Source organism: Phodopus roborovskii, unplaced genomic scaffold (genome assembly GCF_943737965.1).
Source record: "Phodopus roborovskii unplaced genomic scaffold, PHOROB, whole genome shotgun sequence".
NCBI lineage: Eukaryota > Metazoa > Chordata > Mammalia > Rodentia > Cricetidae > Phodopus > Phodopus roborovskii.
The window spans coordinates 25320-38205 of record NW_026126604.1 but is presented as its reverse complement, the minus strand read 5'-3'; the positions used below and the strand labels follow the sequence as shown (position 1 = coordinate 38205).

The 12886-nt window shown below is 41.4% G+C and overlaps 1 pseudogene; it reads right to left on the bottom strand.

Moving 5' to 3' along the window:
- Positions 1-12886, bottom strand: part of LOC127237550 (endothelin-1 receptor-like) — a 52616-nt pseudogene that overhangs the window by 23085 nt on the left and 16645 nt on the right.

Genomic DNA, 12886 nt, shown 5'->3' with positions numbered 1-12886 from the left:
CCTTAGGTGAAGGGAGAACTTAAATTGGCATGCTTATGGAGGGAATGACAATGAGAATTTGTTAGTGACTCAAAGCAGGATGCTGGTGTTTGTTTAGTTTCTTAGGGAAATGGCTGACACACCACAATCTACTGTTTAGTCACTGGGAACTGTTCAGTGGCCTCTTATGTTGATTTTCATTTCTTCTACTGGGAATTAAATGTAGGGCTTTGCACATGCCTAGTAGGTGCTCATCACTGACCTAAGGCAGCAGCTCTTAGCATCTGACATGAAGTGAAAGCAGCTAACACAGAACTTGTCTCTCAATGGATTGCTGAAGATTTTAATAACTAGTGAAGTTGTTTCTAGTTTTCTCATTAAACCACAGAAATGGGGACATTCTTATCATCTATACCACTGCATTTTAAACTATTGATGGAATTATTTTTCTGTGTTTTAGCTTTTAGCAAATAAATTTATTTTAAATAACAGTACAAAACATTTTACTTATTTTGTGTTTCAGTTATCAGGGCCATGGCTCTATCCAAAAGGATACCATTACAATTTATAACTACTAATATGTTTTGGAGTCTTAACAGTAATAGTTTTATTTTAAAATTATAAATCATAATTGACTGTCTCTAAACACTTAGCTGCTCTTTATGAGATTGAGCTTCTCTCAGGGTGGATGGCAGTATTATTAGAGGTATGACTCAAAAATAAAGGCAAGCTTTTCTAAGTTGTACATAAACCAAAAGCCATATTGTAAACCAAACACACAGCATCACATTAAATATGCAAGAGTGCCACAGAAGTAATGGTCTCACTTTGATTCTTTATAATAATTGCCACTGTGGATGTTAGAGGTTGAAGGTAGCATCATCTAGAAGTACACAGAAACCAGATCATCATCTTCTTCTTCTCTTTCTCTGTTTCCTCCTCTTCTTGAGAGAGGGAGAGAGAAAGAGAGAGAGAGAGAGAGAGAGAGAGAGAGAGAGAGAGAGAGAGAGAGAGAGAGAGAGAGAGAGAGAGAGAGAGAGAGAGAGAATAGCCCTAGCTGTCCTGGAACTTGCTCTGTGGACCAGGCTGGCCTCAAACTCAGAGTTCTGCCTGCCTCTGCCTCCAGAGTGCTGGGATTAAAGATGTGTGTCACCATCATCAAGCCTCGTTTAAACCAGGTCTCTCTCTCTTACTTTTTTTTAAAGGTCATCTTAAAAATTTCCATTGTGATCCTTTTTGCCTGAGAATTGTTTCCAGTTTTATTTACATTTTATGTGTGTGGTGTTTGTCTGCATCATGTGCATGCAGGGCTCCCAGAGGCCAGAGGAAGGTGTGGGTTTTGAGCCACCATTGTGTGCTGGGAACCCCTGTCTTTTGGAAGAGCAGCCAATGCTCTGACACTTGAGCCATCTCTCCAGCCTGAACTTTATTTTGTTTAATATGTTTGTTTAATGGGTGTTTTGCCTGCATGTATATCTGTGCACCTATGCATTCCTGAATGCCTAAGAGGTGGTGGATTTCCTGGGGTTGGACTTATAGACTGTTTTGAGCTGCCCTATGGATTTTGGGAACTGAACTCAGGTCCTGTGCAAGAGCAGCCAGTCCTCTAACCCCTGAGCTATCACTCTATCTCCAAGTTTTCTTAAAATTTTACTGTTTTTAACTGTGCGTGTCTGTTGGGTATGCCAGGTGTCATGGAGTCAGAGGAGCTGGAATAATAGGTGGTTGAAACACACCCAATCTGGGTATCAGGCTCCAAACTCTGGTCCTCTGGAAGAACATGCATGGTCTCAACCATGGACCCAGCTCTTTAGTCCCTTGTCTGAGAAAATTTCCATGAGACACCATGTATATAAATATATAGAACAGGCATGCAGATGAAACATTTAATGGTAATGTACCATGAGTGAATTACCTAATTTTTGTATACATATAATTTTATTTTCCTTATTATTTATTATGTTGTGTGTGTGTGTGTGTGTGTGTGTGTGTGTGTGTGTGTGATGTAAATGTGTGTGAGGTCACAGGGCATTTGTAGAGGTCAGAGGGCCAGCTTGTGCAGTCAGCTCTTTGCGTCCACTTTACATCAGTTCTGAACTTTGAACTCAAGACATGGGGCTTACAAGGCTAGTGATTTTACCCATCGGGTCAGCTCACTGCTCCAGTTTTATCACTTATTAAAAATGGGTGCAATGTTATACATTATTGACATGAAGTACTTGCTTATTTTTACATAAAGAATATTATTTTGGAAAGGGGGTGGAGATGGCTTAGTGGTTAAACGTGTTTGCCGCTCTTGAAGAGGACCCAGCTTCACTTCTCAGCACCCATATTGGGCAACTCACAACCTGTTAACTCCAGCTTCAAGGGGTCTGGTGCTCTCTTCTGGCCTCTGTGGGTGCTTGCACACACATATGTAAATAAAATAATTTAAAAAATTGTATCTTTGCTGACTCTTTGATACTGTACCATGTGGACCATCTTCAATGATTTTTGGAACTGACTGATTTTATGATTTTATTGTTGTCAATGCTGAGAATATCTTTTTTCTTTTTTACAATACATGGTACAAAATGGCAAAAGTTGAGGACCATTTTGGAAATTGTTGGAAAGGCTATTCTAATTCCAGTTCATTTAATGATATTTTAAAATGAAACTCAAGTCAATGGCTCTAACAGCAGAGGTCTTAAAATCAAAGATTCCAACACAAGTCTAAGCAAAGACATGCACATGCTTAGCAATGAAGGCAGGGAAGTATTCCAAGTCTTTGTTTTCTATAATGAAACCATTATGTTTAATGTGAATGATAAGTACTGCAATTCATAAAATACAGTAGTCTTGAATCTGTGCTATGGTGTTTTAGGAAGTGAATACTAGCTCTGTGTGGTGTGAGGACATACACACTGTAAGGTCATGCTGTGTGTTCAGAACCAAGGTTGCATGTAGCCAAGCCACTTGGTGCAACATGGGCAAATAGTACAGATACCTTGGGTTCACCTACACATTTGGTTCTGAATTAATTTCTGATCATCAAATGTTCAGAAACCTTTGGCTATTCCTTTTGTTGTTGTTGCAACTTCTCTCCATCAGTCACCCCATGCATGGATTTGCAATCATCCGTTTAGGAAGCTCTTCCTAAGTCATTTGTGAGGATTATGTGTCTTTTAGAACTGGATAGCTATTTCTTTTGTTGCCCTGTCTTGAGAAATATGAAACACTTTGGGCATTCAAAAAAGTATGGTAAAAACCATAACAACCTTGTACATTTATTGCTTGGCTCAAGCACTTGAAATAAAACTCGACAGTATTTTCCTTTTCTTAATGATAACAGTATATTACCAGTCGAAAATACAGGAATTGCATATTCTAGGTATCTTGTTTTCAGCAAGATTATTCCATCAATATACTAATTGTGGCAACATATTTATTAAAGCCACTGGAGATCGAAATAGCAAAGCAGCCATACTAGTTAGCCATAGAGGTCAGGCAGTAGTAGCACATACCTTTAATACCAGGACTCAGGAGACAAAGGCAGATGATCTTTCTGAGTTCAAGGCTACCCAGGCCTATACTAGAATGAATTAGTCTAAAAGAGAAACAGAGCTCACGCCTTTAATCCCAGCACTAGGGAGGTGGAGACAGTAGTGATATGGCTGGTCAGAGGAAGGAGTTTAAAGAGGAGGAGACAGGAACTGAGAGCTTTTGCCTCTTAGGATTCTGGGAGACAGGATTACCATTTCAGCTGGGTAGAGGTAAGATCTACTGGCTTGGCTGCTTTGCTTCTCTGATCTTCAGTTTGAAGCCTGAACTCCCAAAATCTATTTCTGGGTCTTTTATTATTCATGTTACAACTAATTTTATTTTATTTTTATTGTCTTAAGGAGGTCTACTGAGTATCATTGACAAAATGTGCTAGGTACATATTGTGTGAGTCTGAGATGGATACTAATTAGCAAATGTGGGCAGCAATTCTAAACACTGCTGGCAAGAGTATGAATGTCCTAACTCTCTTGGCCTTGGTTAACAATTGTCTCTGAAATAGACTCTCTGACTCTTTTTCTGAGAAAAGTGATTTTCTAAACCCCTCTAAAGATAAAAAAGGAAAGAGGCGTGTTACCTGTCGACACTGAGAGCGCAGAGATTCAAGACGGTGATGCCGACAGAGGACTTCTGCAAAAAGGGGAACAACTTGCAGAGAAATACTCCAAAATCGTTGTGGTCAAAAGGCCAGCGCCCCGCCAACAGCTGAAAAGGTGAGAGGGAAGTGAGAAATGGCAAGGCTGGCCCAGGTGCGCACCCCACCCCCACCCCACCCCTGCTTGTATCCCCAGATGCACTTTTACTGCTGTGTGTGAACACAGTGGCCAGATATCAGAGGTTTTCTCCCTTTCACAATGGCTTTTGAAAGAAGCCTTTCCTTTTCTCCAACCTGGCCCCTCCTCTTCCTTGTGTCACTGTAACCAGTCTCAACAGGCTTATCAAACTTTCCACATGAACTTTGTCCAAGGACATCCACAGATCTCCACTAAAACACTGCTCTAAACTCTGACGAGCTTTGGGAATGTCACGAATAATTCTATGCCTCTGGCTGCCTAGTGTCTGGTGCAAGTAAAGGCACAAGGCATGATTTCCGGGCTGAATCACTCTTACAAAGACAAGGATCGTGCTTTAATGCCAACTTGCCAAGAGCTAGAATCAGCTCAAAGACTGGGAGATCTTTCAGCTCACCCTGTCTTAGCAATAAAACATATAAAAGGAGGGGGCATCTTGGAAGCAAACAGTCCAGTGCACAGCTTTCTGACTTTAAAATATTATGTGTGTGTGTGTGAGACAGCAAAAGTGTGGCAATCAGAGTTGGTTGTCTCCTTCCACCATGTGAACCCAGGGAATAACTCAGGTCACCAGGCTGTTTACCTACTGAACGAACAGTCTTTTCTTTTTTTTTCCTTTTCTCTCTTCTTCCTTCCTTCTTTTCTTCCTTCCTTTCTTCCCTCCTTCCTCCCTTCCTTTCTTCCTTCCTTTCTCTCTATCTCTTTCTGTCTTGCTCCCTCCCTCCCTCTCTCTCTGTATCCCTTCCTTTCTTCTTTAATAGAGGCACTTGGGGTTTCTGATGGGTACTGGGGATACACCCTCCCTATCATTTATTAACACTTAAAATTAAAAATAAATTATTTTGAAGTGGCAATAATTACATTGTATCACATTTAGATAATGACAACCGAATAATAAGACTATCACCCAAATTTCCCACCCAAAGGCATCCCTTGCTGATATAGCTATGTTTTCTTACAGAAAATTTGTAATGTACATACAAACTTCATCTGTAACATATGTAAAATGAAAACTTTCAAAAGTTTATTGTGTTTTCTTGTTCTGGTATAATTAATGTTGCCTAAGAAAAAGGTCTTGGACTTTAAAAATACTTTGATGGATGGAACAGTTTAAGCAAGGGCCGCACTTGGTTAGCAGCTATTTAGTGTGATATCTTGACCACAGAAAAACAACTGCTGATTTCTTTAATGTTAGCAAGTGATGATCAATTCCATGACAGAAACAACAAACAAGTTGTCAAGTCAAACCGTTTCAAAGGGTCATTTTGGAGCATGGGGAGTCATAGCTTATTTTTATTGCCATAAAAAGGCCTGTGTTATGAAAACCTCATGTTTATGTCTCTTTGAGAACAGCATGTGATACCTAGCTGAGAGTCAGTACTGAATGCATAAATGCTTCCAACTCACCCTGATCAGTGACTCTAACTCATGAATTCAGGATCATGGTTTTCGTGTTCTGAAATGGCAGCATGTAGGTTCTCAGAGATTTACTTTCTATTCCAAGGTATCAGTGTTCCAAAGAAGCATTTTCACTTTTTGTAAAGTGAAATGGTATACAGAACATTGAGTAGGAGGAAGTGGCAGCTTAGGTTACAGATGGTTGTCTGCCTGCCATAACCCGGCTTTGGGTGACAAGGTCACAGCTTTCTAGGAGGTCCATGGAAGGCCAGGGAGACACATATCCTGTGGGGAAGCCCTCATCTTGTCTCCCCTTTCTGCAGAGGGGTTCAGAGCAGCACTGCAGACTACAGGGGACAATGGCCTTCTTCAACCAGCTGAAGTATATGCACAATCTAAGACAGTAAATTAATGTAGAAATTGCAACTCATGTACTTGACTTGGATTGTATCAAGTCAATGTCATAAAAGGGACAGGGTGCCTGTCGCTTAAAGCTGCCAGACACAGGTTACACATGTGAGGACCTGTTTTCAGAATGGCTACATTCCCCAAGTACCTTTTATGTCCACTTTTGTATTTTGTGTTTTTGTGCAAAGGGATGTCTCATTTAGTGTGCCTAATGCCAGTTTGTGCTGCTTTTCTGGAACATGTCTGACAACCAGAAGCAAGGGCAAAATCTAGAACCTGGCAGATATGTGAAATTCTGCCCTTGTGACCCCTACTCATTGTAGGTAAACAATGTCCCCATTATAGGAAGGCATATTGTTACTTTGTGTCCAATGCTACAAGCTTAGTTTTTCTTCTTCAAGTCCAATGCTACAAGCTTAGTTTTTCTTTAACTTGTTGCAGACTCAAGCTATTCACCAACAGAAACATTTATAAGAAATAGTTTTCGATATTGGATTGCATAAGGATTAGGAGTTAGTGAAAAATATCCTAGCACTTGGGTCATGACCCAGACCTGTGCTGATCAGCTAGGGGTAATGTTGTGTCTCTTGGGGATAGGTGTCAATATCAGAATCTTCTGGGTATTAAGGACTAAGAGGGATGTTCCTGACATCTGGGGAGTAGGGGCTAACTATATGATGTTGCTAATATCTTATAAAGCACAACAGGATATCTTCCCAAATAACCACCAGACGCAAGATGTTAATACTGTTGAGGTTGATACACACCATCCCAGGAAGTACACCAGATTAAAGAGAGGGTAGCTAGGCTAGCTGCTTTGGGAAACTGAATAGCACCAGAGGCACCACAGACTGTTGTACTGTGTCCCAGAACTGATGACTCTGGGGCTGGGCTGAAGCTTGGATATTCCCAACTGCCAAGAGGATCGGATGCTGCTTCAGAACCATCACTCTAGAAGAGCCATGAGCAGCGAGGATGAGAGCTGGTAGCCAGTTAGAACCAGATGAGCAGGAAAAAAAAAAATTAAACATTCACAAGGGAGAAAATCATCGTACTAGTTTGGGGCTGAGTGGCTTAGAGCACGTTTCCCTTACTGTCCTAAGGACACGGCACAGAGATACTTAGTCAAAGCAACAGAGACTCTAGTGTCTGGGCCTCACTGGCTTGATGCTGTTTGCTTATTCCCTCTGCTCGGGGCAGGCTGAAGAGGATTTCCTTTTACTGTGTGACCTAGTGTGAGCTACTCAGCCATTGGAACTCTTTCTGTTCTAGTCAAATGGGGGTAGTTCCTGTCTGTCATGGTGGTGTAAAGGCCATTTGGCAAGCTCAGTCAGGACAATGCTAATGTGAGAATCCTGCCAACTGAACTATCAATGCTATTATTTTGGGTTGCTTGTAAACCCAAGCTGAAATGTATGTGCCATTTGTGTATGATTTTAATGAGAAAAATAAGTAGTCTGAATAATTCTACCACTGTTTGCTGATTCCAGATGTTAATATCTGCCACTACTTAATCTTATCACTCAGGCATTATTTTTATCATTGTCATCACATCTTAAAACCGTACACAGAAAACCAGCACTAGCTTTTACTTTGTCCCGATTTCTTTCCATCCCCTCTGGTAATGCGGGCCAATGTTTCTGCTTCCTTTTGTCTCACCCCACCCATTCTAGACAGGAATGAAGGATTTATGAATATAGTCTGCAATAGCTAAAACCTCAACGTTTAAAAAAATGTTCTCTTCCCTTGGAACATGCACTATTGTGGGGCACTTGGAAGCAGACAGACAGTTCTCAAAAGAGCAGGGGCTGAATTTTTTTCTCCCCCCTCCCCTTCCCTCCCTCTCTGCCCTTCCCCCACCCTCCTCTGCTCTCATTCTCTCCCTTCCTTTCCCTCCCCTCCCTTCTCTTTTTCCCCTCCCCCTCCTCCCTTCTCCTCTCCCTCTCCTTCACTCCCCTCTAACCCTCCCACTTTCCTCCTCTCCTTGCTTTGCTTTTTTCTCCCTCTATTCTTAGAAAGGAGCTGGAATGTACACGTTGTCACACAATCAAGCCATAGAAAAGAAGATTGTCCCCACCAGTACAGCCTGAGAGTTTCAAAGCCTGTGATGCCCAGAATGAGGCTTTTAGTGAGACCATGAGTTCTGGCTGTCCAGTCAAATGTTGTAGTATCAGTCACTATCATGACAGGGAGCAGGTTTTGCTCCTCCATTATGCTTTAACTGTCATAGGATTGAGGCAAAACTATCAGACAAATGTAGTAAAAACTGCCTGTCATGCACACATGCTTCCTGTAGGTGACATTCAGAGAAGGAGCACAGCTGTTTTGGTCTGGCTTTGTGTGCTCTCAGTGACGTGGGGGACAGAGGAAGTTTTGTTTCAACCGTGGACTAGGTCTGACCTGTGCCACCTTCTGACCCATGGCTCAGGCATACTGGCTTACTCCTGACTTCCCATGTCTTCCTACAGCAGCCATCTCACAGGACCAATTACTATAGGCAGCAGTAGCAGAGATAATGCAGAGCTTAGCACAAGGAAAGGTCTAGAAACGTGAACTGTGGTCACCGATGACCCATGGCTAGCTCTATTTCTTGGGAGTCACTTTGCCAAGGAGGTTAGCTAGCTTCCTTCACTGTAACAAAATATCTGAGACAATCACATTTAAAAGAAAGGCTTATGGTGGCTCAGGGTCTCACAGGATGCTCAGACGTCTTGCCTTTGGGTCTACGATGAGGCAATACTTCCTGGCAGGGTGGCTTTGAAGCTGAGATAGATGAAAAGGAGGGGCCACAGTTACACAGCCTTCTTTGAGGACATGCCCCAATGCCCTAACTTCCTTCTTCTAGACTTTTCCTTTAAAGGTTCTACCACCTGATAGTGCTATGGGAAATTAGCCTCCAATACCTTTGGAGTGTGTTCAGGATCCAAACTAGAGCAGATGGTAAAGGAGGAGTATGCAGGAACCAGGTACAGGGTGGCAGCAGACCTCACAGAATCAAGAGACCCCCATCCTCAAGGAATTTACTGTCTAGTAGACAGGCAGACATCAGGGCACCTGAAGCTCTAAGCTATATACTAGGACCTCAACAGAAGGAGAAGCCACGGGTCTCATCATGAAGAGCCAATGGAAACTGGACAAAGAGCATCTGCACCACGTGGTTGGTGTGTTGAATGACTGTGACGGCATGGTGAGTACAGGATTTGGTGGGTAGCAAGGGTGAATGCTGGTTCCTGCAATGGGCAGGTTCTGACAGTTGAGGCTTTTGCCTTACTCCTCTGACTTGTATTGGAAATCATGGAATCATTGCTACTATTTTTTTTTAAACTGCTAGCTATATCTTTTACTTCTGAATATTCAGTATTTCAGGGTTTTTTTTGCTATTATTTGTTTATTTCTTTGACTGAAGCCTTCAAGTTCTAGAATCTAAAACATATAGATGTTACTATTAACCAGGGGAAAGAGAGACGAGAACAAAACAGAAAGAAATGATTTTTTTTTTTTTGGTTGTGAACCTAGTCTTTAATGGCTGAGCCATCTTTCTTGCCCATAAAATGATTTTTAAAGACAAATCCAATGTTGGATGTGGTGGCACATGCTTTTAGTTCCAGAACCGGGGAGGCAGAGGCAGGTGGATCTCTGTGAGTTTGAGGCCAGCATGGTCTACAGAGTAAGCTTCAGGACAGCCAGGGCTACAAAGTGTTTCAAAAACAAAACAAAAGCAACTGAATGAAAAAACAAAACAGAGTTCTAGAGCTAGAGGTTGTCTTTCCCCAGAGGAAAGACATGAATCTTTTCATTGTAGCCTCAGGCACCTGATGGGTGGGAACCACAGTATCTCCTTGAGTAACTGATTCAGAAACAAAGGACCCAAGACTTCCCAGTTTGAAAACATAAACCAAAGGATCACTTGGTGCAAAGAGTATAATTTTAAAGCAGAAAACTGAGATGTTCTCACTACTGAAGTTGTTCTGTGCAGCAGCAAATTCATGGGCCAGGGCTTAGCAGGTTACTTTGGAGCACAGGTTCATGTCACCTGACTGCCTGAATGGAGAAAGGATTTCAAGCTATGATTGGAGGCCAGTGATTTGTCATAATAAAAGGCAAGCAGAGCTATTTTCAGACAATGAGTGCTCAGAGAAAGACATGCAGCAAGGCCCCAAACCTAACGGAAAATTCTAGACTTTATTGTAATCGTAAATCTCTATGATAGGACACTGATAAAAAAGCAAAAAGCGAAACATAACCAGACGAAGGAGCTGAGGCCCCGGTGTGGACCTGTTAGTAGTCTCCTAGCAGTTACCGTGACAATGGCGGCAATGATCAGGAAAAAGGGAACCATGTATTTGAAAACATGCAGCTGATGCACTGGGTTTAATATGCAAATTCTTCAGAGCTTGAGCTAGCTCCCCATGGTAGAGTATGTCATGTGTTCACAATTATCTGTGTGTAGTGGAAACAATGACCCTGTGAAGACAAGACAGACAGGGTATGCAGCATAAAGAAAATGGTGCCATGGGTGTCCTGTGGCTGAGACTATAGGGAGGAAGATGGGGTGCTCCGGGGGTGTCTATTAACAGGAATTCATTAGAGAATGAAATTGCACAGTTCTAACAGCAGAGGCACAAATTAGAACCTACAAACTCAGGAGAACTTCGTTACTAAGTGACTGCCTGTGAATATGACATGTATCTTAACACCCCCCCCGCGCCCCCCGGCTTCAGAAGCCTGGTAAATGCCACGTGCAGTGCAGAGAGTATCAGAGTCACACAGGCCCCTTTAACACAGAGGGAGGGAGGATGCATTGTACTGGGATAACAGTGGAAACCTGGCTTCCTGTTCCAGCCCCAGCTGAAATATTTGAGTCTTGGTTCTGGTCTCCTGGACCAGAATTCACCCACCCCCAGATTCTCAGTGAGCTCTTAATTATATATTATTTTCACATCCAGTTGAAATTTGTTTCTTTGAAATTGATGCTTTATTTACTCTTAGCTTGACTACTACCCTCTCCCTGTCCTAAATGATTAATTCTGTTGCCTCAATTCTTTTATTTTCCCACTGATTGCCTTAGTCTTTTATTTCTCTATCTTTCCACTGTACAAGAGTCAAGGTTGTCAGAACTTGGGAAATCCAAAGATGAAGCCACAAGACAGTATGTTTTAAATACGTAAAGCCTATTTTATGACTTTCAAAGGAAAATCTAAACCGTATGGTAAATTAACTCAGTGGGCTATAAACACCACAATGTAAATATTATAGTGACTTCACAGGCAATTTTAATTAATTAATTTTAAGCTTCTAAGCAAGGGTCTGTTACATTTCAAGTTTTTAAAGTGAGTTTGACTCATTTAATCTGTATCATTGGGAAATAATACGAGATTACACTGGTCAGGACAGTGCAGTCTGATTGATTTCAGTCTTAAAGCTCCATTTAGAGGGTGAATCTATCTAATCCCTGGCGACAAAGCTGGAGGACGCATTTTTGGTACCACACCATATATAGGCCAACATTTGGAATTAAATAAATTAAAAGAAAAAAAGCAACCCAGTAGCTGTCTACTGACAGATGTGAAAAAGACATGTGCTTCGAAAGATGCTTGCAAACACACGTGAGTGCGATGCAAGTGTATGGAAAGTTTATTAGTAGTTTCTCAGGCCGTATCCAAGTCAATCTTTCAAAAGCTGCCTGTGGCAGAGTTTGGCTATTATATGAAAGAATATCCATGATTATATGAAGAAGCCATTAATGTGCTCTTCTTCCCCAACTACTTATATAGGAGAGGCCAGATGTGATCATGAATGTATTTAAACCAAAACAACATAATTCAACGGATCCAAACCAGGAGCTACTAGGAGAATTCAGCTGCATTTTATTAAGTCAGACATTAGAGAGGTTTATTCACATTCAAATATTTTACTAAGCTAGATATTGAAGAGGTTTATTCAAATTCAAATTAGTGCCATTCTTCTCATTAATTTTTTTTTATTTAAAAACACCCCTTTCTCTATAAAGATTAGACTCATATTTAAAGGGTTTACCTTACTTTCTTATGAATTAAGTGTATATCATCTATAGAAATCCAAGTTTTAACTTGTAATATGTTACATATCAATAGTCATAAAGAAACTAGTTGTAGAGGCCTCACAATAGTGCTCTAAAGGAGTTTGTTTTATTTTCATTTATGTGTGTCTGTGTGTGAGTGAACACACACATGCAGGTGGTGGAGGAGGCCAGGAGAAGGTGTGAGAGATTCCCTGAGGTTGGAGTTATAGACAGCAGCTTCCAGAGGTGAGTGTTGGGATCTGAACTCGGGTCCTCCAGAAGAGCAACAAGCACTTCTAACTGTTGAGCCATCTCTCCAGCCCCCTTCAACAACTTTTAAGAATTCAAAAATGACCTGAGACCAAAAAGTTAGAGAAAATGAATCCAGATCAATATACTTATTTTTTTTTTACATTTTTTATTGGTGTGTGTATATGGATGTGGGGTGAATGTGGTGTGTGTGTGTGTGTGTGTGTGTATGTGTATGCTTATGGTGTATGTGTGTTGTGTGTGTGTGTTTTGTGTAGGTTTATGGTATGTACATGTGTGTATGGTGTGCGTATGTTTATGGTATATGTGTATGGTGTGTGTGTTTGTGTGTAGTGTGTATGGTGTGCATATGTGTGTGGTGTGTATGTGTGTGATGTGTGTATGCTTATGGTGTGTATGTGTGTGTGTAATGTGTGTGTGTGTTGTGTATGTGTGTATGTGGTGAGTATGAGTGTGTGGT